We start from the raw sequence: 24657 nt of genomic DNA, 5'->3' as shown, positions 1-24657 counted from the left end.
CCGCAACATGCACTCCCTTACCCATGAGCTGAGTGACAACCACATAGCCTCTGGGCTTTAGCTGGGGGCAAGGGTGTCAGAGTGACTAGAAATCAACCACATGGAGCTAAGAAGACCACACACCTGAAAGTGACTAAGGTCACAAAATAAAGCTACCACGTCTCAGAGTGACAGATGCTGCAGGGTGACCAGGAAACCCTGGATGGACACATGGTTTTCAAAGCTTACAGAAACACCAGCCCTGCATCTGCTTCTGAAGCTGCTCTGTCCCCAGATGTGTGCCTTGCAGCCATGCCAGCCACCTGATGTTCCAAGTCTCACCATCTAGTTCTTCACTTGATCTGAGACAAAGGGTTTGCATTGCAAACCCCGTGCCTAACAATTTCTACCCTTCTTTAGAAACACACACACTTAAGAGTAGATGTTCATGTTTGAATGTTCCACTGACACCAGTTTAAGAAGATGAATATGGAAGCGATGGTCTGCCACCAATTTCAACTAATTATTCCTACAGCTGGTTGGAAGGAAGGGGTGATTAATAAGCACAAGATGACACAACATGTTATTCATGATAAAGTAACTAACGATACATAGGAAAAGAGAAGCTAATACATCTTTTTCATTTTCTTTTTCTTTTTCTTTTTTTGGTCCCATTCAATAAAATAACACATTCTGCTCCTTGTTCAAAGACCAGCCTGTCAGCAAATACAGGGCAGTTTTGCTGGAGATAAATCTATTGTTCCTTCACTATATACATTTCTTATGATTAAATGTACCTTTTCTATGATGCTCTTGGTAATATTTTTGCCTCCCTGTGAAGCCAATACTTTCGTTTTCCCTTGTACTCATGGGGTGAGCACCACTTGCTGATATCGGCATTTCCTTTCATATAAAAGCCAACTATCCAAATCCCCATTACCCCGAACACTACAAAACCAGGACTGTCCCCTGACCAACCAGGTTCTCGGACTCCTGCCCTGGAGGTTCCAGAGTCCCTGCAAAATGAAGGCCTCTCCCAACCCCACAACTCAGTCTACAGAGGGGCAGAAAGCCAAGGTGCACTCTTGATCATTTAAAGCCCCGGCCCACCATGCTACTAGGGGTCTGCAGGATAAAATATTTGATGCAGGAAATAAAAGAGACCAATAATCCTATAACTGGACTGGAAGAAATGATTCCTTTTCTTTTCTAGCCATTATAAAAAACAATTGTTGTTTTTTAGTTTCTTTGTTGTTGGATTTCAAGCCATTCATAAACTATGAACTCTGTATAATATAAAGTGAGGAGTTTGTAAAAACTATAGCAGAGAATTCTCTTTACGTACTCTTCTCTCTTATAGCTATATTTATCTACAGATATATCTACAATCTTTATCTGTCTTGTAAATGTATATATTTACAAATATATATTACAAAATAAATTTTTGTATATAACACATATATATTATAAATATGTATTTACACACAAAAATTAAATTTACCTATACATTTAAATATATGTATATGTATATATATACATACATACATACATATATCTCCTACATAGTGTTGGGGAGGAAGAGCATGGAACAGAGTCCTTGCTCCTGCTCAAGATGATGCTGCGGTTCTCCAGGTAGACTGACAGCTACTGCTATGGCCCAGGTCATCATTTCCCCCAGAAAGAATGAAATACATCACAGTTGAGAAGGTATAAAAAGGAGTTAAACACACTTCCATTAACTTGTATCAAATTGAGTTATTTCCTTTCTCTTAGCAACTTTAATAAGATTTGTTCCTGCTGTTCACAACCGTATTAGCCTACAGGGGATAAACGATGCATTGAAAAACACCACGGTTACTTAAAGTGAGAGCAGAGGATTATAGGAAGGGAGAAAACAAGGGGTAAATATGTGGGACCAGAGTTGTTCTCGGGGACTCTGCAAGCCTGGTGTAAAGACAAGTGGGAAGCTCAAGTTTGGTTCAAAGACCCCAGTCCAAGCCAGAGGGGAGGGATGATCCTGATGAAAGACTAGGTCCCCATTAGATGCTCTCTAGGGCAGCCCCTCCTCCCAGAAAGCTATGACTGAGTTCCAAGTTAAAAAGATTGTAAAAGGGACGCCTGGGTGGCTCAGTTGGTTAAGCGGCTGCCTCCGGCTCAGGTCATGATCGCAGCGTTTTGGGATCGAGTCCCATATCGGGCTCTCTGCTGAGCAGGGAGCCTCCTTCTCCCTCTGCCTCTGCCTGCCACTCTGTCTGCCTATGCTCACTCTCTCTGGCAAATAAATAAATAAAATCTTTAAAAAAAAAAAAAAGATTGTAAAAGAAGGCTAGGTAAAGACCTTATGTCTTTTTTCTTTCCTTTTCCTTTTCCTTTCCTTTTTAAATCCCCACGACTTATGAATAAAAGCAAGGAACACATACAAGTAAAGCAGTGTAAGGAGAAAAAGCAGCAGCCGATGACCTGCAACAGAGCCTTTGGCATGATCAGGGGCTCAGACACCAGTGGCCTCTGTGCTGATCTTAGCCCAGTGGTGGCAGAGCAGCCACGCAGGCCTATGAGGGGAAGGGGGGAGACGAGGCAGTGCTAACAGTTGCTGATAGGACACTGTGTGCCATAGCCCATACCCCAGGCATGTAACCTATATCACTGTCTCATCTGATCCTCACGGAAACACTGAAGTGGCTACATTCTCCCCTTCCTACAGATACAGACAATGAGGTTAGCGAGGTGAAGTGTAACTTGCCAAGGGTCATGCAGCTCTTCAAAGCTGAAGCTAGGACTGGGTCTGTGGGATGGTGGAAGCCATGTACCTCATCGCCATGCAGCATTGCCTGGTGACCCACAGTGATGGGCACAAAAGACGAGAGATGGGGGAGGGGGTGAGAGCTTCCAGCCCGTCAGCACATCCTAGGGTAACCCGTATAACCTGAGGACCCACAGGGTAAGGTGGGAGGAATCTAAAGGGCCCAGATTGGGGTGCGGGGGGAGAAAGAAGCAGAGAAATACTGAATTGGGGGTGCTATGGTAGTGCTGTCCTGCCTGTGCCACCACTGCTGGCCTCTCCTGGCTTCATAAGTGCCCTCCGTAGATATCACCATGCTGTAAGACACAGAAACTAAGAAGCTAGTGGAGGTGCCAGGCAACTAGAGGAAAGAAAAGAATAAGCACAAGCATTGTGCTTATAGCCCCATTGCTCACTCAGCATGAACCTCAACCACTGGGTAAGAAAGGCAGAAGAGCTCATCAGAGAAGGCATCACTGACCACGTGCAAAGCCATGGAAGGACATCCCACTGCATTTTAAGATTATGATGAAATATGTAACTCCTTTATCCATAGCCCATCAATAAGCACAGCTGACCTAATCTGTGTGCCTAATGCCATAGTATATGGACATTTAATAAACAGAGCACTTGAGAGTACTAATAAAACATAGCATTTGCCAGTAGAGATAATTGGAATTGAAGCAGCAAAATCCTCATGTTTGGCAACACAGATGAAACAACTTCATTAAAATGTACAGCTTCAGCAAATGAAAGGCAGGGGAGCACTGGACCCTGAAGAATCAGCCTTCTCAAAACTAATTGCTTCAGTGCTTAAAGAGGACAGCTCTGAACTACCAAGGGCACGGCAAGGAAACACTCCTGAAAAATGATCAGCCTTCCCAGAGAGGCTTCACTGTAAACAAAGCATTATACTTTCTTCTAATATCTGAGGACAGAAATGGCATTCAAAGATGTCAGATGGCCAGACTCTAAAGTTTGGCAGGGCTCTTGATCGTCAAGGGAGGAAACACCTTTAGCAATCAAAAGTAACAATGAGCAATGGTCATTTTGCCCTTGGTGTGGGGTCAAAATTCCAAAGAGGGCAAAATAAAAGACAAGAACGTCCTGGGGAGGTTGGAAACTGAGAGGAGGCAGAAAAAGAAGCACACGCAAGGATTGTGAATGTGAAATGTATCATCTCTGGGAAATAAACACAGGGCACGTCCTATTTCAACACACAGTGAGATCACATTTCAGGGGGAAACGTTTTGCACGTTGCACGACAGGATGCTAGTCTACTGCGCATGTGCTGGGACGGAGTACAAAGGTAACAGAAACAGAGTGGGTGTCCGCTCACTTTCCTTTTTATACCTTCTCCCATAAAATTAGATTCCTAGACATCTGGAGCCCACAGAAGACTCTTCAGAGCATTCAGATGAAATCAATGTATCAGAGTAGAAGAGGACACTCTTTCATATTACTGATTTTTCACAAGACTGTACCGCACACAGCTCCAACCAAATGGGATCCAAACTGAATCCATCCTGTCCTTTCCCCTCACCATCATCCTCTGGTCTCAATGAAGAGCTCTACCATCTGTCTATCATGCAACCATGAATCCTGGAATCACCTGGGACAGCCGCCTCTCTCCCGCCTCCACATCCCATCTGCAATGAATTCCCCTTGATTCTCCATGGGCCTCCTCTTGAAGCTCTCCTCTGCTAAAGATAAGGTGGTTGTCGTATTTGGCCGGGGCTGCCATAAGCTCCTAGTGGAGTCTCTCCTTCTCAACTCCTGTCCTCCACTACTAACCAGGCTCCTTTTTCTTGAGTGGCAAGACTCATCCCCATTCCTAGGGCTTAAACCTGGGGCCTGAAGGCCCAGGGAGTATATTAGAGTCTACTGTAGTCCCAAGGTAGAGGGCCATTGCTCCCACCATCCCATTTGTCCAGAGCCCCAAGGGGATTCTAAGGCCTGAGGGGAGAGAGGACACAAGAACCAGGGGATGGCAGAAGCAAGGGCATTGTAGCTCCACTGCTCTCAATCCCAGGGAAGTACCATATTATGATTTGGGAAATATTCTCATGATTTATTGGACCAAATTCTGACTCCTGTGGGTAAGGAAAAGGTAAGGGAACAAGCTGAAGAAGCACAAATTTAAAATCAATCTCCAGGGGCGCTTGGGTGGCTCGGTGGGTTAGGCCTCTGCCTTCAGCTCAGGTCATGATCCCAGGGTCCTGGATCGAGCCCTGCATCGGGCTCTCTGCTCAGCGGGGAACCTGCTTCCTCCTCTCCCTCTCTCTGCCTGCCTCTCTGACTACTTGTGATCTCTGCCTGTCAAATAAATAAATAAATCTTTAAAAGAAATAAAATAAAATCAATCTCCACTCGTTTACCTTATAAATAGATATATGGGATTTCCTGGGGAGCAAGGTCCAGATATGGGCATCTGAAGCAAGAATGTTTCAGGTGTGATCATGTTGGGGCTGGGGCAACAACCACCGGGCATTTGCTCTGCCAGTTATGAAACAGTCAAACAGGTCCTCTGCCCCTATGGTCAGGGCTGCTCGGGGCTTAGCATTCTCTGAGGAGGCAAAGGGAGACCCTCAGGCATGTTCTTCCCCATCTGTAGCCAAAGGTGTAGGATGCTCTCACCCTAAAAGCCTGGAGGTGTAGAATTAAGTCTCTTCCTTGGTTTGGGTCATTATCTTTCTGATTCAAAGACATGAGAAAAAAGAATTCAAATTTTTTAATTTGACTGACCAATAGTGTAGGGGCCTTCTAGCAGCAGCAAATAAAAGTTCTTATTAGCAACACATTCCAGCTGGCACAGAAGGGAGGCTATGGACCAAATAGCACCATTTGCCAATCATATGCCGAGCTCAGCCTGAGAAATCCAGTCCTTGCTCAACACCAACGGCGGACTGCTATGGATGTCCTTCTGGTAGATTAACTGTGTCACTTGGCTTGCTCAGCCCTCCTGCCCTTTCACATTATTTAAGCTTCTAGCAGGAAATTTCCATCCTTCTGGCTCCCAGTAGAGCCCTCAAGGCAGGCATGCTGGGTTGGAGCCAGTGCTACTCAGGAAGGAGAGCCCTGGCAATGGAGAGAGATGGAGGGAAGCAGCCAGGACCAGTGTCCCAGGAATAGACAGCACCCCTTCCATGTGTCTGCCTAGGGAGCTGACAGGCCAAACTGCCCTACAACACCCTATCTGAGCCAAACACAGGCCCCAGGTAGGGGGGACAAATGAGAAAGTACAGGTGCGCATCCAGGTACACAACTCCTTTTGCCATCCTATCACATCTCTGCCACTGTCCAAGATAATAGACAATAATAAAATGTTACAAAAGTACAGCCTTGTAATGTTCACTCTTAAAAATTCAGGCCAGATGCTGTTTGCTGAAGCTGGCAGGGATGGGGGTAGGGGGGAAGGCTATCCTTCTTGGTGGGCAGCACTGCTGGCACCTTCCTGTGTCTGACTTCATCAGAGCACCTACTGTATACAGTAACCCGTGGTTCATCCAGTCCTCACCTGATGACAAGCTCCTGGAGGGCAAAAGTGGGACTTTTAATCCTGTCCCCAGTGCGAGGTGCAGTGCCTGGTATGCAGAGGCCTCCCGTAGATTAACTAAGAAGCAAAACGGCTCAAAGCTGCTTGGGTGAATACAGCTGGGGAAGCTCATGGGATTCTCCTTCAAAGAATTACCTTGTCACAGACTAGATATTGTCTTTAATTAAATAACTGATAAATACTTATTGAGCAATGAGCACAATCTTTCTCAAAAAGTTTAAATAGATACATACTTTCTTTTGAGTATTTGTAATAAACGATAAATTCAGACCTTTTTACTTTAAATACATAAAATTCCTCCCATGTGAAATAGTTGTCAAGGACTCATGAAGCACTTGCATCGGCATGGAAAATACATACTCCCCAAATCCTGAAAGATGCTCACACAATTTTTTAAAAGATTTTCTATTTATTGAGAGAGAGCGCACACATAGCCAAGAGAGGGAGAGAAACACACTCTGCTGAGCATGGGGCCTGATGTGGCTCGATCCCAGGACCCTGAGATCATGACCTGAGCCAAAGGCAGATGCCTAACCAACTGAGCCACCCAGGCACCCCAATTTTAATGGCACTCTCTGTTAAAAGTGTTTGCTCATCTTGGACACATGGGTGACCCAGTCGATTAAGCATCTGCCTTCAGCTCAGGTCATGATCCCAGGGTCTTGAGATCAAGGCCCACATTGGGTTCCTTGCTCAGCTGGGAGCCTGCTTCTCCCTCTGCCTGCCACTCTCCCTGCTTGTTCTTTGTCTCTCTCTCTCTCTCTCTCTCTCTCTCTGAAAAATAAACAAGTATTTTTGAGAGAAATTGGAAGGGGAGGTGAACCATGAGAGACTATGGACTCTGAAAAACAATCTGAGGGTTTTGAAGGGGTAGGGGGTGGGAGGTTGGGGGAACCAGGTGGTGGGTATTAGAGAGGGCACGGATTGCATGGATCACTGGGTGTGGTGCAAAAACAATGAATACTGTTACGGTGAAAAAAATAAATTAATTTTAAAAAAGTGATTGCTCACAAAAATAAATAAGTGTCCCATTTTAAAGAAAGAAAATGTTACATATGGTGAATGATAAGATCAATACATTCCATTATCACAAGACTGTTTCTAATCACAGCTGTCTTCTACAGTAAGGGGAAAGTGCCCATGCTGGGAGTTTACCAAGTGTTGGTACTCAGAGTTCCTGTCTCAAAGGAGTACTAGCAAAGTCTGCAGGGGAAAGACTGTGCTGACTGGCAAGTTTCTTTGAACCCAGGTTTTCAGAGAGCACAAAGAGATAGAGTGGTAAGCAGAAAGGAAACCAGGCTGAGGAAAGAGCTCCTTGGCCTGCCCCAAACCTATGCAAGAGCTAAGCAAGAATCATACTACCAGACTTTGGAAGAATCTTAGAGAACTTGCTAGTTCAATTTTTGGGTTTTAAAGATAAAGAAACTGAGGTTCTAGAAGAGAATAGAAGGAGCAGGCCAGGACTTCAACTCAGAATTTCTTCTTCCTTCCCCACCACCTCACTTTGTCCTCACAATTTACATTTGGACATGCAGAGTCAAGTTAGCCACTTTAAAAACTGATCTATCTATCTTTCTTTCTTTCTGTCTCTCTCTCTTTTTTTTTTTTTTCTTTTGCAAACACTATAGTCACTGCTCCCTGGAGCTACAGATTCATTGCCCTTAACATCTCTTTGCTAGGTCAGCTACTCCTAAAGACATGGGAATACCATGACATAATACCTACTGACCCCCATATCCCCAAAGCACATACTGTCTGGATCTCATTGGATCTTTCAACCAGTTTTTGTTGCACAGAGCTATCTCTAAAGAGGCAACACAGCCTATCCATTTCACCATCTGAGTTGAAATTTCAAAGAAGGAGCACATTTCTCCAATAAATTATTCTGAGCAGGTAACAAGTCAGACATCAGGGGAAGTGCAAATAAATATACTGGATATTTACCAACCAGCAGCATGAGGCAGCCTGGAACTTTGTCACTCACCCTGGAATTTGGTGCACTTGGTATTTTGTGCATGGCAACACTTCTGTTCTCAACCTCCATAACTGAGGGCAACAAGCTTTCCTTTTTTGAGACTCTACTTAGACAGTAACAGTTATATCTGTATAATCACTTTGGAACATTCAATATGCTCATTTTTGGCCACACAATGATAGAAACTAAACCATCTTGGAGAATGAATGGGTTGTAAAAGGATAAAATCATCTGAAGAATTTTTCATCTACTAGGTAATAAAAAAAAAAATGCCAGCAAGGACCCAAAATATTAACTGGCACTTGAAGATATTCTAATGTAAGCATAAACTGGGTACAAGCATAAAAGCATTGATGTGTATCAATGCTGGACAATCATGGGCAGGGTAAAAAGGTCTTGTGTTGGAAAAAGTTTTGGGAGAAGGGATCAAGAAACTCACAAACCCTGAGCAGAGAGCTGGGCATGTCCTGGGAACACAAGAAAAAGGAGGAGATTCCAGAGGAGTCAAGAGATTGACAAACTTGACAAAGGAAAAATGTGACCATATATTGGCCAGTTTCATTTCTAAAACCTAGAAGGGGTATATTGAGAGCTTAAAATCATTTCTTAGACAAAGCCAGGCTAAGCATCTCCTAAGGACCTTGTGATATCAGCTGAAACCTGACCCCCTCTTCAACATCTATTCTGGGACAAATCCCTACGGGGGTCTTGGCTGTATGCTGGACAACCAAGACTCATCTATGGAGTGCCTATTTGCTCACATCAATTGCTTCTGGATCAAAGCAACTGTCTCACCAGTACCTGGGAAGTCCCTTAAGCTTAGGAATGAGGGAATAGGGAGGAAGGGAAATGGAAGGGTATAGGATTTTCATATTTTTAATTCCTGTACCCCAATAAATACAGTTCTGCTTTAAGAAATTATATATCAGGATGGTTTCATTAAGTTTTCTTCAAGCAGGTCAGAAAGAAAACCAGAAATCAGAATGAGTGCTGAGAAGGGAGGGACAAAGAACAGAAGGGAGCAAGACTGGAAAGGATGGGAAGGGAAAAAAGGGGACTACTGGATTTCCTCAAGAAAGAAAAATGAGCCCAGAAAAGATAAGCTCAGGGTACAACCCCCAGGTCTACAGGTGCTAAAACAAAAACTCTGTATGAGAGGGCAGCTGGTCACCTCAATTAGGTACTAGAAGTCAGTCAAATGACATATTATGTGTTAAGCCATGGGGTATCTCCAAATTAAATGCTGACCAACATTCCAATGGGACATGTACAGAGACAACAGCTCGGGTCTCTGCCTGTTAGCAATGCCTAGCGTCAGGCCCCAAGTGACCCGGGCCATCCCCAACAGACAGGGAGCAGAGAAGCAAATGATTCTGTTTAAAGCCAACCACTTCAAGCTCTTTCTCAATTCATGGAACACATGTGTTGGGATTTTTTCTTGCTACCACACTCTCACCCGGCCATCCCCCCCACAGCCCCATGAATATACGGAATAATAGTGCCCTTTCTGTGTGTGAATTTTGATGAGCTGCAAATGAAAAGATATGTGGTCCCCTTGGGCAGAAGGGCTGACATGGGATCCTCCCTTCTGATGGCTTGCTTGACAATGGATGAGCACAGGTGAATGCTGTCCAGTCTGTTTGTGTGGGGTGCACAGAGAAGGGGCGTTGATCTTTAGGAGAGTTTTCCTGAGCTGTCCCTGAGCTTCTGGGACATGCATACACCATTCACAGAGGACTGGAGCCTATTCGTCACCAGTCTTATTGGCTAATCTTAGAATCTCCTCTCTGAGGGCACAAGTAGCCCATTAAACAACCAAACCAAACACACATGTGTACACACACACACACACACACACACACACACACACACAAAGCCCTGTCTTGAAGCTATTAGGGAAAGTCATCAAAAAAACAAGACTGCCAGTTGACCAGCGTACTCGGTGGCTCCCCACCCCTCCCCGCCCTTGGAATGTGGGTTCTGCTTGCCTTTCCAGCCCCCAAAGGCTGCTCCAAGGACACAACCTTGAGATAGTGACATGGTGTTGAAAACACCTGCATTGTATATATGACTGAACCCAGTTAAGACCTCTATCTACAAACTTTTATCATTTGGCAGGCAATGCAGAGATCCACTGTTTTGCTGCTGCCCAAGACAAGTCTTGTATATACGTTCTCTTTGCTTATGAAATAGCCACCTACCAACCTGAAGTGGCCAGTCTGTTTCTTCCATCTCTCCCTGCCCTGCCAGTACTAGGGTTGGCTTCAGATTTCACCTAGGAAGCTCCTTAGAGGGTTGGGAACCAAAAGCAGGAGGAGAAACAAAATAGCTTCAGTCTGAAACATTTCACATCACCATGCTCTGAATAATGTAGGCTCTGGTGCTCCAACAGCATGCTCCAGAATGACTCCAACAGCAATGAATTTAAGCCACAGCATCCAAGTCATTGTCATCAGATCCATCAAGGTCAGGGCAAGAGGCAAAACCTCAGGCAGCTGGAACCATTGTATGGAGCCATACAGAGGACAGGGAGCCCTTCCCCCCAGCAATGCAGGGGGACAGAACACCCAACTCATCATTTTGCACCAGCTGCAAGGGGGCAGGGCTGGGAGCTCCACTGGAAACAGGCAGAAGGGAAAGCCCTACCCCTGACATATGCAGGTATGGGCAACCAATGAGAAGTGACCCACTGGAGTTTCAGGCTAACCTCCAAGGTCCTCTTCTGCTTTAACAGCCTTCCATGCTAAACATGCTGTGTCTTCCAGCAATGGAGAGCATATGGCAGAATGAACACTTCTAACAGTTATTTAAAATGAAATCAGGAGGACACAAAGGAGGTAGGGCTCATACTCATATTCTGTCTCAAATTCTCAGATGGTTTTTAACTGAACTCAGCTAAAAGTAAAGTCATCTACTTATATTATAACGGACATTAATGGATTTTCTGCACCATATTAGCCCCGCAACCAATCAAATGTAGATTAATGTAACTGTAGATAAACCAGCATCAATCACCGTTTCTTTACTACGACTTACGTAAATTCTCTTTCCAATTTTTTTTTTTAAAGATTTTATTGATTTGAGGGAAAGAGAGAGCACAAGCAGGGGTGGAGGCGGGACAGAGGCACAGCAGATTCCCCACAAGCAGGGAGTCCAACTTGGGGCTCAATCCCAGGACCCTGAGATCATGACCTGAGCCAAAAATCAAGAGATGGCCACTTAACCGACTGAGCAACCCAGGCACCCCCTTTCTTTGCACTTTAAAAACGCTAACCTACTCTGTCTCTCCAGAGCATGTTTTTTATTTCAATTAAACCTGTATCTTCTGGATCGTAATCCTTAAAGACTCCCAATAAAAGCACATATTTTATTCTGCCACTTGCAGTTTTGTCTTTGACTCTTCTGAAGGAATATTTGAAAGAGGTGGTAAATAATACCAAATAATATCAAATTCCTATGCTCTCCTATAGTCAAACAGAACAGTTCTACACACTCAAATATTTGCTTGTGGACTGTAGCAAAGATCACTCAAATATAAGTTTGAGCATAAGACAAGTAACACTATCCCTGTCTTTCCAATGTCCACCTAATCAATCCAAGAACAAAAGGTTGATGAGTGAAACAATGTCCTCAGAATCCTGCCTTTCTTCAGCCACTAAAAGAATCCTAAATACCACATGCCACCTGAGTTACCATAAAGTCCAATTTCATCACATAAATATGGGGGGGGGGGTAGAAAAGGATAAGTTTATGAGTTACTATCCTGAGTCACAGGATTTCATAATATAGAAAACAGAACTGACTCAGCATGAATGTAAGCTCCCATATTAAAACAAAGTGGTTTTTAATGTGAATTTGCATACATTTTTAAATGCACACAAACATATATACACACAAACAGACCTGAAAACCTTTACAAATATGCAACCAATTTAATTATTCATTATTTTGAGAAGTCTGCCCAGTTGAAACCCTTTAATATTACAGAAAATAGTGTACACTATTTTGAAGGTAAAAAATGCATGATCTCCTCTGCACACAACTGACCATCATTCCTTCAACAATCCATACTAAAGACCAGCACACATCAGGCTCACTGTAGATCCTGATAACACACCCCAAACCTGCACCAGACCTGGAGGAGTTTCCCATCCTGTGGGAGGGCAGGGAGACAGAATGGGCTGAGGGGAGTACAGTATGCTGATCATGCTGACACACACTAGGGAGTGAGACCCTGGTGAGCTGAGAAGACCAGAAAAGGTTTTAGCGAGTTCTGGGTGATGGCCAAAAACTAGACTGGGTATATAGAGAGGAATGTGGATATACCTGAAGCCAAAGTCTAACAGAGGAATTCTTAAAAATTCTCAGAGCTTCTGAACTTCAGAAACATTCGTAATAAATCTAAGTTGTTTCAACTCTAGATTCAAACTTCTTTTGCATGAAAGCTCTTAGATAATGATACTTATAAGTTTTAAGAGATCAGGTTAAGAAGAGAATACAAGAGGCTCTGGATGAGAGACATTGATAGCAAAAATGAAAGAACAGCATATTATTAGCTGTTTTTGTTTTTTAATGGAACTCACAGGCCTCCATGTGCTCCCCACAATTGCCTCAGAGTTGCTGTGTGGCTGGAAACCTAAATGAAGTCTCGGAAAAGATAATGGAGCTTTAATGGTGGAAATAGTAAGAAAATTAAATCTAATCATGTTCCATTAAGCATGCTCTTAGCTCCCATTTTTACTAAATTATTTTAGTATGATTTTTGCCTCTGTCTATTGAAATAACCTTTTATGGTAATTTGATTTGCAAGCATAAATAAGTCTCATTTATTTTCCACTATGAAACCCTGCAGGATTAATAAGAAGAGATGGATCATCTAAAATCTTACCCATTCTGCAATCAGGAAGTAACCACTCAGAGAGATGGTATGATACTTTGTCTAATATTTTATATTTAGATCTGTAAGGAAAGCATTATACTATAATTAGGGTCTCATTCAAAAACAACATATCACCTGCTAGAGGGACCATCTTTAACCAGCCTTTGCTTCCATACCAGCTTTAAAAGGGAGCCACAGTTGTTCCCACTTCCTGTGCTGATGGGTCACCTCACCTCCTCAGACCTTAATCTTCAAACACGTCCTCCTCCCCCTGCTCTTTGATGGACTTTTATCATGTTTGGAGTGCTTTGATACAATTGGCAAGAACTGCTGGAGTGTTTGCTTCCAGGAGGATGCTACAGCATAGTCACCTAGATGAGAATTATCGAGCACAGAGTGACAAATTGTAAGCAATCCTGCACTCAGTCCAGGAGCATGCAAACAGGGAACATAGCAAAGAACAACAGGGTGGCTCCCCAGTTCTGGGCTCTGGCAAAGAACAGAACCACCTGTCAGAATATGCAGGGGGTGTTTTAAATATTCTTCCCAAAGCACATTTACTTCCAAAAGACATAATGATGAAAAAGCCGTGAAGTGTAAGCAGAATCACAATTTGCAAATCTTGATCACTTCTAGCAAGAATTAGAGAATTTATGAGGGAAAATTCACATCCAGTAGGAATGACAACTATGGGAGAAGTGGCTGGGAGAATGCCCTGCATGAACCAGACAAGAACCCACACCTATTTTCTATTCTAATTCTGTATTAAGGACTGAAGAACACAAAACACCATAAAGAATAAACTTCTGAAACAAATCTCAACTACAGACAATAAAATTAAACAATAATATAATAATTATTGACATTTCTGCACCCAGTAATATAACAACTCTCAAACCAGGAGAAGCAGGAGAAATACACAGAAACACAGTAATAATGGAACACTATATTCACTTCCCTCAATCTAAGATAGATTAAAGAAAAAAATTAGTAGGATATATCTTATACATACATGATATATCTTAGAGATAAATATCTTATGGGCATATGCCAAATTCTGAACCCTACAGAGAATAACCATTTTCAAAGGCACAGAGAATTCATGAAATGAACCATAGCATATGCGAAGAAACATCAACAAATTTCCCCCCAAATAGAAATTTAATCATTATACTAATACTAGAAATTTAAAAACCAAACAAGTTTTTATTAAATCAATTTTTAAAATTCTTGAGGGAAATAAAGATCAAAATTGAAAACCTTTATGAAAATACATATAATAAAAACATTATACATTAGAACGCAGGCAATAATGCTAAAGCAGTTTATAAGATGAAAACAGCATTAGATACAATGATAAAAATACTACAATAAAGGAAGTATTCAGTTTTTAAAATATAGGAAAAAATGAAGTTACTGAAAGCAAGCAAGAAGATGACATTTAAAAAGTAAAAGCAGAATTTAACCAATTAGGAGACTTCTGCCTCTATGAGGATGTATTAGGTCACAAAGGCCAATACTACCTTATAACAACCAGAAAGCTTCACATAAATTATAAAATTGAATTTGTAGAGACATCAGATGGCTACAGAAGTACCAGAAAGGAGAGAAATTTTCAAATATCAACTGATACTTCCATTTCTTCCTGCAGGGGCATTTGCTTCTTTTGGATGATGGCTGAAAACTGAGCTTAGTACTTATAGGAGGCTCCACTGAGGGCATGAAAAAGTGGCAATGGCTTGAAAGTTTGAATGGGGCTGGAATGACAAATAGGAAACTTAAGGGGCCTCAAACAAAAACAGCATCCCCCAAAACATTTGATAGTTGCTACAGAAGGCTGATAAAATGAACAGAAAAATCCATACACTGTGGAGTAAAATCTTCCACAGTTGGTAGTACCTAAGAAACAATGACCATTCAGTCACTCTATGTCCTTTTGTTGAAGCTTTTAGCCCATTTATATTTAAAGTAATTATTAATAGGCATGTACTTACTTCTATTTTATTACTTTTTTCATGGTTGTCTTCATAATTCTGTTCCTCTCTTCTTCTTGCTATCTTCCCTTGTTGTTTGATAGCTTTCTTGAGTATTATGCTTAGATTCTTTTCTCTTTTTTGTGTGGTTACCAATAAATAGTTTCATATATAAGATCTTATGCATATAGCACTCTATATTAAGTTAATGGATGCTTAAGTTTAAATCTACTCTAAAAGCACTAAATTTTTACTCCCACTCCCCATTTTATATATACAGTGTGATACTTTACATCCTTTTATTTTGTGAATCCCTCAGCTGATTTTTGTAGATACAATTGATATTACTGCTTCTGTGCTTTGACCTCGATAGTGGTTTTATAAGTAATCAATCTACAACTTTGGTTATGTTTGTATTTATCTGTGAAATTCTTCCTTTTCATAATTTGTTTTTTACTCCTAATAATGGTCTTTCTTTCCACTCAAAGAATTTCTTTTGGGGTGCCTGGGTGGCTCAGTGGGTTAAAGCCTCTGCCTTTTCGGCTCAGGTCATGATCCCAGGGTCCTGGGTTCGAGCCCCGCATCAGGCTCTCTGCTCGGCGGGGAGCCTGCTTCCTCCTCTCTCTGCCTGCCTCTCTGCCTACTTGTGATCTCTGTCTGTTAAATAAATAAAATCTTTAAAAAAAAAAAAAGAATTTCTTTTAACATTTCTTGTAAGGTTGGCTTAGTGGTGATGAACTCCTTTAATTTTAGTTTGTCTAGGAAAATCTACCTCTCCTTCTATTTTGTACCTTGCCAGATAGGGTATTCTTGGTTACAGGATTTTTCCTTTCAGTAATCTGTATATAGCATGCCACTCCCTTCTGTCCAGCAAAGGTTCCACTGAAAAATCAGCTGATAAACTTATGGGGTTTCCCTTGTACGTAACAGTTTTCTTTCCTCTTCCAGCTTTTAAAACGTCTTTATCACTACATTTTGCCATTTTAATTATTATGTGACTTGTTGTGGACCTCCTTGAGTTGATTTTGTTGGGGGAGCTCTGTATCTTGTGGATCTAGATGTCTGTTTCCTTCCCCAGATAGGGAAGTTTTCAGCTATTACTTCTCCAAATGAATTTTCTTTCCCCAACTGTCTTTTCTCTTTCTGAGATCCTTGTAACACAAATGTTATTACACTTGATGATATCATGGACTTCTCTTAACCTATTCTCCTTTTTTATCATTTTTTTCTTTTTGCTGTTCAATTTGGTTACTTTCCATTATTGTCTTCCAGCTCATAGATCTGTTCTTCTGTAACCTCTATTCCACTACTGATTTTCTCTAGTGATTTTGTTTTGTTCTGTTTTGTCACTGAGTTCCTTCTCTCTGACTGGTTCTTTTTTATATGTTCTATCTCTTTGTCAAAGGTCTCGCTGAGATCCTCCACTCTTTTCTCAAGTCCAGTGAATATCTTTATGACCATAACTTTGAATTCTCTATGAGGCATATTGCTTATTTCATTTCAGTCTTTTCCTGGGGTTTTGTCCTCTTCTTTCATTTGGAACACAACTCTTTGTCTCCTCCTTTTATCTAACTCTCTGTCTTTGTTACTATATAGTAGGAAGGTCAACTATGTCTCCTCATCTTGAAAGTAGTAGCCTTAGGAAGAAGAGGTCCTGCAGTGCCCTATAGCAGAATGCCCTCTGCTCACCAGAGCCAGACACTCCTGAGGTCTTTCCTTATGTGGACTGTGTGCACCCTACTGCTGTGGCTGAGCCATGATTGCCTTCAGTCTAGTTGGCTGCAATGACCGACTTTGCCTGCTGTGGGTATACTAGGAAGGGTTTGGTCCCTGTGCTATTAAGGGGTCTGTCTGGGGCTGCCTCTGAATTGTGGTTGGGTGGTGTAAGCACTCAGACCGGATGCCAGCCCCCAGGCCATCTGCTGGGGCTGCAGTTACACAACACTGTAGCGTGTTGTGTCTGCACTAACCCAAGAGGCTTTCATGGGTTAATTAATCTATGACAAAGGAAGCAAGAATGAACAATGGGGAAAAGACAGTCTCTTTGACCAATGGTGTTGGAAAAACTGGACAGCTATATGCAAAAGAATCAAACTGGACCACTTTCTTACACCATACACAAAAATAAACTCAAAATGAATTAGACTTAAATGTGAGACATGACTATAAAACTCCTAGAAGGGGGCGCCTGGGTGGCTCAGTGGGTTAAGCCGCTGCCTTTGGCTCAGGTCATGATCTCAGGGTCCTGAGATCGAGTCCCGCATCGGGCTCTCTGCTCAGCGGGGAGCCTGCTTCCTCCTCTCTCTCTGCCTGCCTCTCTGCCTACTTGTGATCTCTCTCTGTCAAATATATAAATAAAAAAATCTTTAAAAAAAAAAAAAACTCCTAGAAGAAAACATAGACAGTAATTGCTTTGACAATGTTGCCTTAGTTATGTCTAGTTATGTCCTCTAGATATGTCTCCTGAGGAAAGAGAAATAAAAGTGAAAATAAACTATTCAGACTGCACCAAAAAAAAGCTTGCACAGCAAAGGAAATCATCAACAAAACAAGAAGGCAACCTATCAAATGAGAGAAAATATTTGCAAATGATAAAACCAATAAGGAGTTAATACCCAAAACATATAAAAAATTTATACACCACCAAAAAATTCATTCAAAAAATGGGCAGAAGACATAAACAAACATTTTTCCAAAGACAACATACAGATAGCCAACAGACACATGAAAAGATGCTCAACATCACTCATCATCAGGGAAATGCAAATCAAAACCACAGTGAGAAATCACCTCACACCTGTCAAAATGGTTAAATAAAAAAAGACAAGGAATATCAAGTGCTGAAAAAGATGTAGAGAAAAAGGAATCTTTGTGCACTGGTGGTGGGAATGCAAATTGGTAAAGCCACTGTAGAAAGCAGTATAGAGGTTCCTCAAAGTTAAAAATAGAACCACCATATGATCCAGAATTCAACTACTGGGTATTTACCCAAAGAAAATAGATAAGTTTCCATTAAATGCAATTTTAAAATTCTTGAGGGAAATAAAGATCAATATTGAAAACTTATATGAAAATACATATAATCCCTATGTTTACTGCAGCACTGTTTACAATAGCCAAAAAATGAAAGCAGACCAAGTATCCATCCATATATGAACAGATAGAGAAAATATAGTGTATCTATAGAATAGAGTATCACTCAGCCATAAAAAGACTGAAATCTTCCCACCTGCAACAACATGAATGGGGTTAGAGTATATTATGCTGAGTGAAATAAGTCGGAGAAAGACAAACACTTTATGATCTCACTCGAATGTGGAAATTAAGAAGGCACATGAACAAAGAAAAAAAAGAAACAAACAAAAACCAGACTCTTAAATAAAAAGAACTAGTGGTTGAGAGGGGAAGTAGATAGGGGGATGGGTGAACTAAAGGGATTAAGAATACACTTATCTTAAATTAGTATTTAGAGCCACAAATCCCCTCCTTGACTCAGCTCAGTGGATGGCTGCCATGTCCATACTCATCACCCAAGCAGAAGACTAGGTTTTATTCTCTGTAGAGGTCTGCAAGATGCCAGGCACAAACTTTCATCCTAACCCTAAACCTAGATCTGAGAAAGTGGGTTCCTAAACACACAATAAGAGCAAAGAAGCAGCTAACTTTGTTATTCTGGAGAAGACCCAAACATTTAAAAATTGGTAATATTTCTGAAAATGGGTCTGAAGGAAGAGATAAACAGATGGAATAACTTAATATCTATTTGAAGAGTATTTAGAGCACCAAGCCCCTCCTTGCCTCAGCTCAGTAGAGGGTTACCACATCTATTCTCATCCCAGCAGAAGTCTGGGGTTTTATTCTTTGGAGAGGTCTCTAACTACAGGATGCCAAGCATAAATCTTAACACTAACCCTCACCTTAGCCCTAGCCCGTATCCTAACCCTAGATCTGAGACAAAGGAAAAAGATATCATACACACAAACACACATATGCACACACAGGAATATTACTCACCAGTGAAAAAAATGAAATCTTGCCATTTGCAAAGACATAGATGGAGCCAGAGTATTACGGAAATAAGTCAGTCAGAGAAATACAAATTCAATATAATTTCACTCATATGTGGAATTTAAAAAACAAAACAAAGGAGCAAAGATCAAAAAAGAGAGAGAAAGAAGCAAACCAAGAAACAGACTCTTAACTATAGTGAACAAACTGATGGTAACCAGAGGGGAGACAGAAGGAAATGGGTGAAACAGGTGATGGGGATGCAGGAGTACATTTGCTATGATGAGGACTGGGTGTTGTATGGAAGTACTAAATCAATATATTGTACACCTGTAATTATAATATCATCTCTTAACTAAGCGGAACTTAAAAAAAAGCTTAAATAAAACACTAATCTTGGTAAGCACTGGGTAATATACAAAATCGTTAAATTATTCTATTGTACAAGTAAAACTAATATAACTTTATATGTTAATTACACTTCAATTTAAAAAGTATATTTAAAAAAGAAAGAAAGAAGATATGACTAGCCAGAAAAAGGACTCCATCCCAAGAATTCAAATGGTCTCTCCCTTAAGGTATAAGTCAGATTCTGAAAGTATATGAGGCATTAAGTTCAAGAACGAGGCTCAAACATTTTGAAAAGTAGAGTTGAATCCCCTGGTCTTGTAGGACTGAGGGGACACAGAACGATCAGGTGTTAATCAAAGTCCAGGAAAGCCAAACAAAAGAACAGGACTATGCCAGAATTAAAACCAAATCTTAATAAAGCAGCCCTGACTCAGCTTACTTTCCAATTGGATTAAGTTGATCAAGCTCTATCCCTAAATGACCAAGAAAAAAAAAGGGGTAGAGGGGGTGGCACTGGGGAGGCTCAGTCAGTTAAAAATCCAACTCTTGATTTCAACTCAGGTCATGATCTCACAGTTATGAGACTGAGCCCCTGTCAGGCTTCTAGTTGGGCATGGAGCCTGCTTAAGATTCTCTCTCTCCCTCTCCCTCTGTGCCTCCCTCCCCCTACACACCCCTACCTCTCCCTCTCCCCCTCAATAAGAAAAAAATGAGAGAGAGATGGGGCCTCTCTCTGATGGAAAATACAATAGCATCAATATTCTCTATAGTTTTTACATAAGATAATATACAATGAAAAATTGTTAGGCATGCAAAGAGGTAAGAAACTGTGACCAACGTGGAGAGGAAAAAAATGCTAGTTATTTTAAAAGTATCTTAAAATAATTATGAATAATGAAGAAAACAGAAAATAAATGAAATAATGGAGAAACTCACCAGAATAGTGCACTCTATTAAAAAAATCAAATGGATATTCTAGAATTGAACAATGAAATATCTATATTACCAATACAATAGATGCACTAGAAAAGTAATTTACATACAACTAAATACTTGCTTTGTTTTCTAGAACACAGGTTAAGAAAGTGAAAACTAAGCAAAAAGGGAAAGAAACAAAGGGAAAAAGTTAAGATGGTAAGAAAGATATGAAACACTCAAAAGATCCAACAGGTATAATTTAAGCCCAGAATGAAGAGGGAATGAGCAAGAATGAAGGAATGAGCAGAAGAAATATTTAAAGAGGTAGCATCTAAGTACTTTCTGCAAATGATTAAAAAATATTTTCAATTAACAGAAAAACTTAACCCACAGATTCGAGAAGCTCACCTAATCCAAAACAGGTTAAAAATAAACAAAATACAGAAGTGTATTATAATAAAACTGTAGAAAACCAGGAATAAGTGAAAATATTGAAAACAAAATGTCAATTTCAAAAGAACAAAATATTACCCAAAGATATTCTTTCTATCCCCCTGTCCATCCTGATTTTCAATGACTAGTGTATGATATAATATAACGGATGTTTCTATCCCTCTCAGAGGTGAGTTCATTACAGTCAAAGATCATTCAAGCCAGTGTGTATGGCTTGTGATCACTAAGAACTCTTATAAGAAATTATGGGCCAACTTCCTCCCCTTGGATCCACCCATCGGCATGTCCCTGGCAGGTTTTATTATTTTTTTAAATAATCTCTACACCCAGTGTGGGGCTCGAACTCACAACCCTGAGATCAAGAGTCACACGTTCTTCTGACTGATCCAGCCACACACCCCTGCAATATTTCTAAACACAGGAATGGCAAGATGGAGGAGGAGTAGCAGACTGAAATGACATCAGGTTGCAGGAGTTCAACTAGATAGTTATCAAACCATTCCGAACACCTACAAACTCAACAGGAGATTGAAGAGAAGAGCAGCAATTTTAGGAACAGAAAATCAACCACTTTCTGAATGGTAGGATGTGCAGAGAAGTGAATCCGAAACTACAGGAAGATAGACTGTGGAAGGAGAGGCCAGGTCCCAGCAAATGGTGGAGTAGCAGAGTACAAAATCAGAACTTTTAGAACTCTGCTCGAGAGTTTTGGAACAAATGGCTCCAGATGCTGGGGGTGTGGGGAAGGAGCCCACGTGGGGACACGTGGTCTCAGGTCGCACAGGGTCACAGAAAGAAGGGGGTGTCTGCGTGTGACAGAGCTCCCAGTATCAGAGTGGGGAAGCTGGCTGCAGGGACAGAGCTGAGGAGGGGCTCTCTGCTCAGGGTTACCTTAAGCCATGACCCAAGGTACAGTCAGACCACTGCTCTTCGAGCAGGGACCCCACAAGTGGCAGGTCCGGGGAAACTCACCTTCCTCCTCCGGGAGGAGCAGTGAGGCAGGAATCTGCTGGGTTTGCAGACTCCAAAAGGCAGAGCACCAAATACAAAAACACTTGGACACAGGCTGGGTGAGGTCAGAGTGAGGCCGGAGACCAGGGAGACTGGAGTGACTGACTGTTTTACTCTAAGGGCACACTGAGGAGTGGGGCCCTGAGCTCTTGGATCCTTCGGGCTAGAGATTGGGAGGCTGCCATTTTTACTTCCGTCCTCCAAAGCTGTACAGAAAGTGCTCAGGAAACAAAAGCTCTGGAAAGCAAACCTGAGCACATTACTTAGCCCAGTCCCTGGCAAGGGCAGTATAATTCTGCCTTGGGCAAAGACATTTGAGAATCACTGCAATAGGCCCCTCCCCCAGATCATCAAGAACATCCAGCCAAGACCAATTTCATCAATCAATGAGAACAGTGGAACTCCAGAGCTAGGGAAAAGCAATGCATAGAATTCATGGCTTTTTCCCCATGATCTTTCCGTCTTGCAAAGTTAAATTTTTTAATCTTATTTTTTTCTTATTCTAATTTTAACTTTTCCTCTTTACTCTTTTAACATTTTTTAACTAGTGTATCTTAACAATATTATTCTGAAAAAAAAAAACCTTTTTAAAACTTCACTGTTTTATCCCTTCATTGTATATAACCTTATTTTTTGTATACATACAGGGTTTTTTTTTTTCTAAAAATTTTTGGGATACAATTTCTTCTAATTGATCAAAATGTACCCTAAATCTAGCACATAACTTTGTTCTAGTCTCCAGCCAGAGCACATTCTCCTTTCTTTTTTCCCTCTTTCCAAAGAACTTACTTTATCAATTCCTTTTTTAGAATTTTTTTTAAATTTTCATCTTTACATTCATATTCCATTCCTTCATCATGTTTACCCTTATTTTATATATATATAATATAATATATATATTATATTATATAAAATATAAATATTATATATATATATATATGTATATATATATATATATATATATGCTTTTCTATCTTTAAAATTTGGGGAGGTAGTTTTTTTAAGAGACCAAAATATACACCCAAAATCAAGTGGGGGGCTCTGTTCCATTCACCAGTCTACTATATATATATATATTCCCCCGTTTCCCCCTCTTCTTCTATCCCTGGTTTTGGTTCTCTTCTGATTAGGTTAGAGTACATTTTTGGGGGGTCTTTACTATCCTTTTAGTACTATATTCTCTCGTTCATATATTCTAATCTAGATAAAATAACAAGGCAGAAAAACTCACCACAAAAAAAAAAGAACAAGAGGCAGTACCAAAGCATAGGGACCTAATCAATACGGACATGGATAATATGTAAGAACCGGAGTTCAGAATGACAATTCTCAAGGTGCCAGTTGGGCTCAAAAAAGGCATGAAAGAAGTTAGAGAAACCCTGTCTGGAGAAATAAAATCCCATTCTGGAGAAATAAAAGAACTGAAATCTAACCAAGTTGAAATAAAAAATAATTAATGAAGTGCAATAAAAAATGGAGGTTATTACTGCTAGGATAAAACAGGTAGAAGAGAGAACTAGTGATATAGAAGACCAAATGATGGAGAATAAAGAAGCTGACCAAAAGAGAGAGAAACAACTACTAGACCACAAAGGGTGAATTCAAAAGATGAGTGATACCATAAGACAAAACAATATTAGAATAATTCTGACTCCAGAAGAAGACGAAAGAGAGAGATGGGCAGAAGATATTTTGGAGCCAATTATAGTAGAGCATTTCCCTAATATGGAAAGGGAACAAGCATCAAAATCCAGCAGGCATAGAGACCCCCCCCCTCAAAATCAATTAAAATAGGTCCACAGCCTGTCATCTAATAGTAAAATTTACAAGTCTTACTGACAAAGAGAAAATCCTGAAAGCAGCCCGGGAAAAGAAGTCTGTAACATACAATGGTAGAAATATTAGATTGGCAGCAGACCTATCCACAGAGACCTGGCAGGCCAGAAAGAACTGGCATGATATATTCAGAGCACTAAATGAGAAAAATATGCAGCCACAAATACTATACCCAGCTAGGCTGTCACTGAAAATAAAAGGAGAGATAAAAAGCTCCCAGGACAACCAAAAACTAAAAGAATTTTCAAACACCAAACCAGCCCTCCAGGAAATATTGAAAAGAGTCCTATAAGCAAAGAGAGAGTCTAAAAGTAGTAGATCAGAAAGGAACAGAGGCAATATACAGTAACAGTCACCTTACAGGCAATACAATGGCACTAAATTCATATCTTCCAATAGTTACCCCGAATGTAAATGGGTAAAATTCCCCAATCAAGAGACACAGGGTATCAGAATGGATAAAAAAACAAAACCCATCAATATGCTTTCTACAAGAAACTCATTTTAGACCCAAAGACAACTCCATATTTAAAGTGAGGCAGTGGATAAAAGTTAGCATGCTAATGGACATCAAAAGAAAGCTGGGGTGGCAATCCTTTTATCAGATACATTAGATTTTAAGCCAAATACTATAATAAGAGATGAGGAAGGACACTATATCACAGTTAAAGGGTCTGTCCAACCAGAAGATCTAACAATTTTAAATATCTATGCCCCTAACATGGGAGCAGTCAATTATATAATCCAATTAATAACAAAATCAAAGAAACATATTGACAATAATGCAATAATAGTAGGGGAATTTACCACCCTGTCACTGATGGACAGATTACCTCAGCATAAATCAACAAGGAAATAAAGGCCTTAAATGACACACTGGACCAGATGGACATCAGAACATTCCATCCCAAAGCAACAGAATACACATTCTTCTCT

At 40.8% G+C, this 24657-nt stretch overlaps 1 protein-coding gene across 9 annotated transcripts in view; it reads right to left on the bottom strand.

The window, feature by feature from the left end:
* The window catches only part of ULK4 (unc-51 like kinase 4), a 636882-nt gene that overhangs the window by 283464 nt on the left and 328761 nt on the right, over positions 1-24657 (bottom strand). The window lies entirely within an intron of this gene.

Source organism: Mustela nivalis, assembly GCF_964662115.1.
Source record: "Mustela nivalis genome assembly, chromosome: 1".
NCBI lineage: Eukaryota > Metazoa > Chordata > Mammalia > Carnivora > Mustelidae > Mustela > Mustela nivalis.
This window is presented reverse-complemented; position numbering and strand designations above follow the sequence as displayed.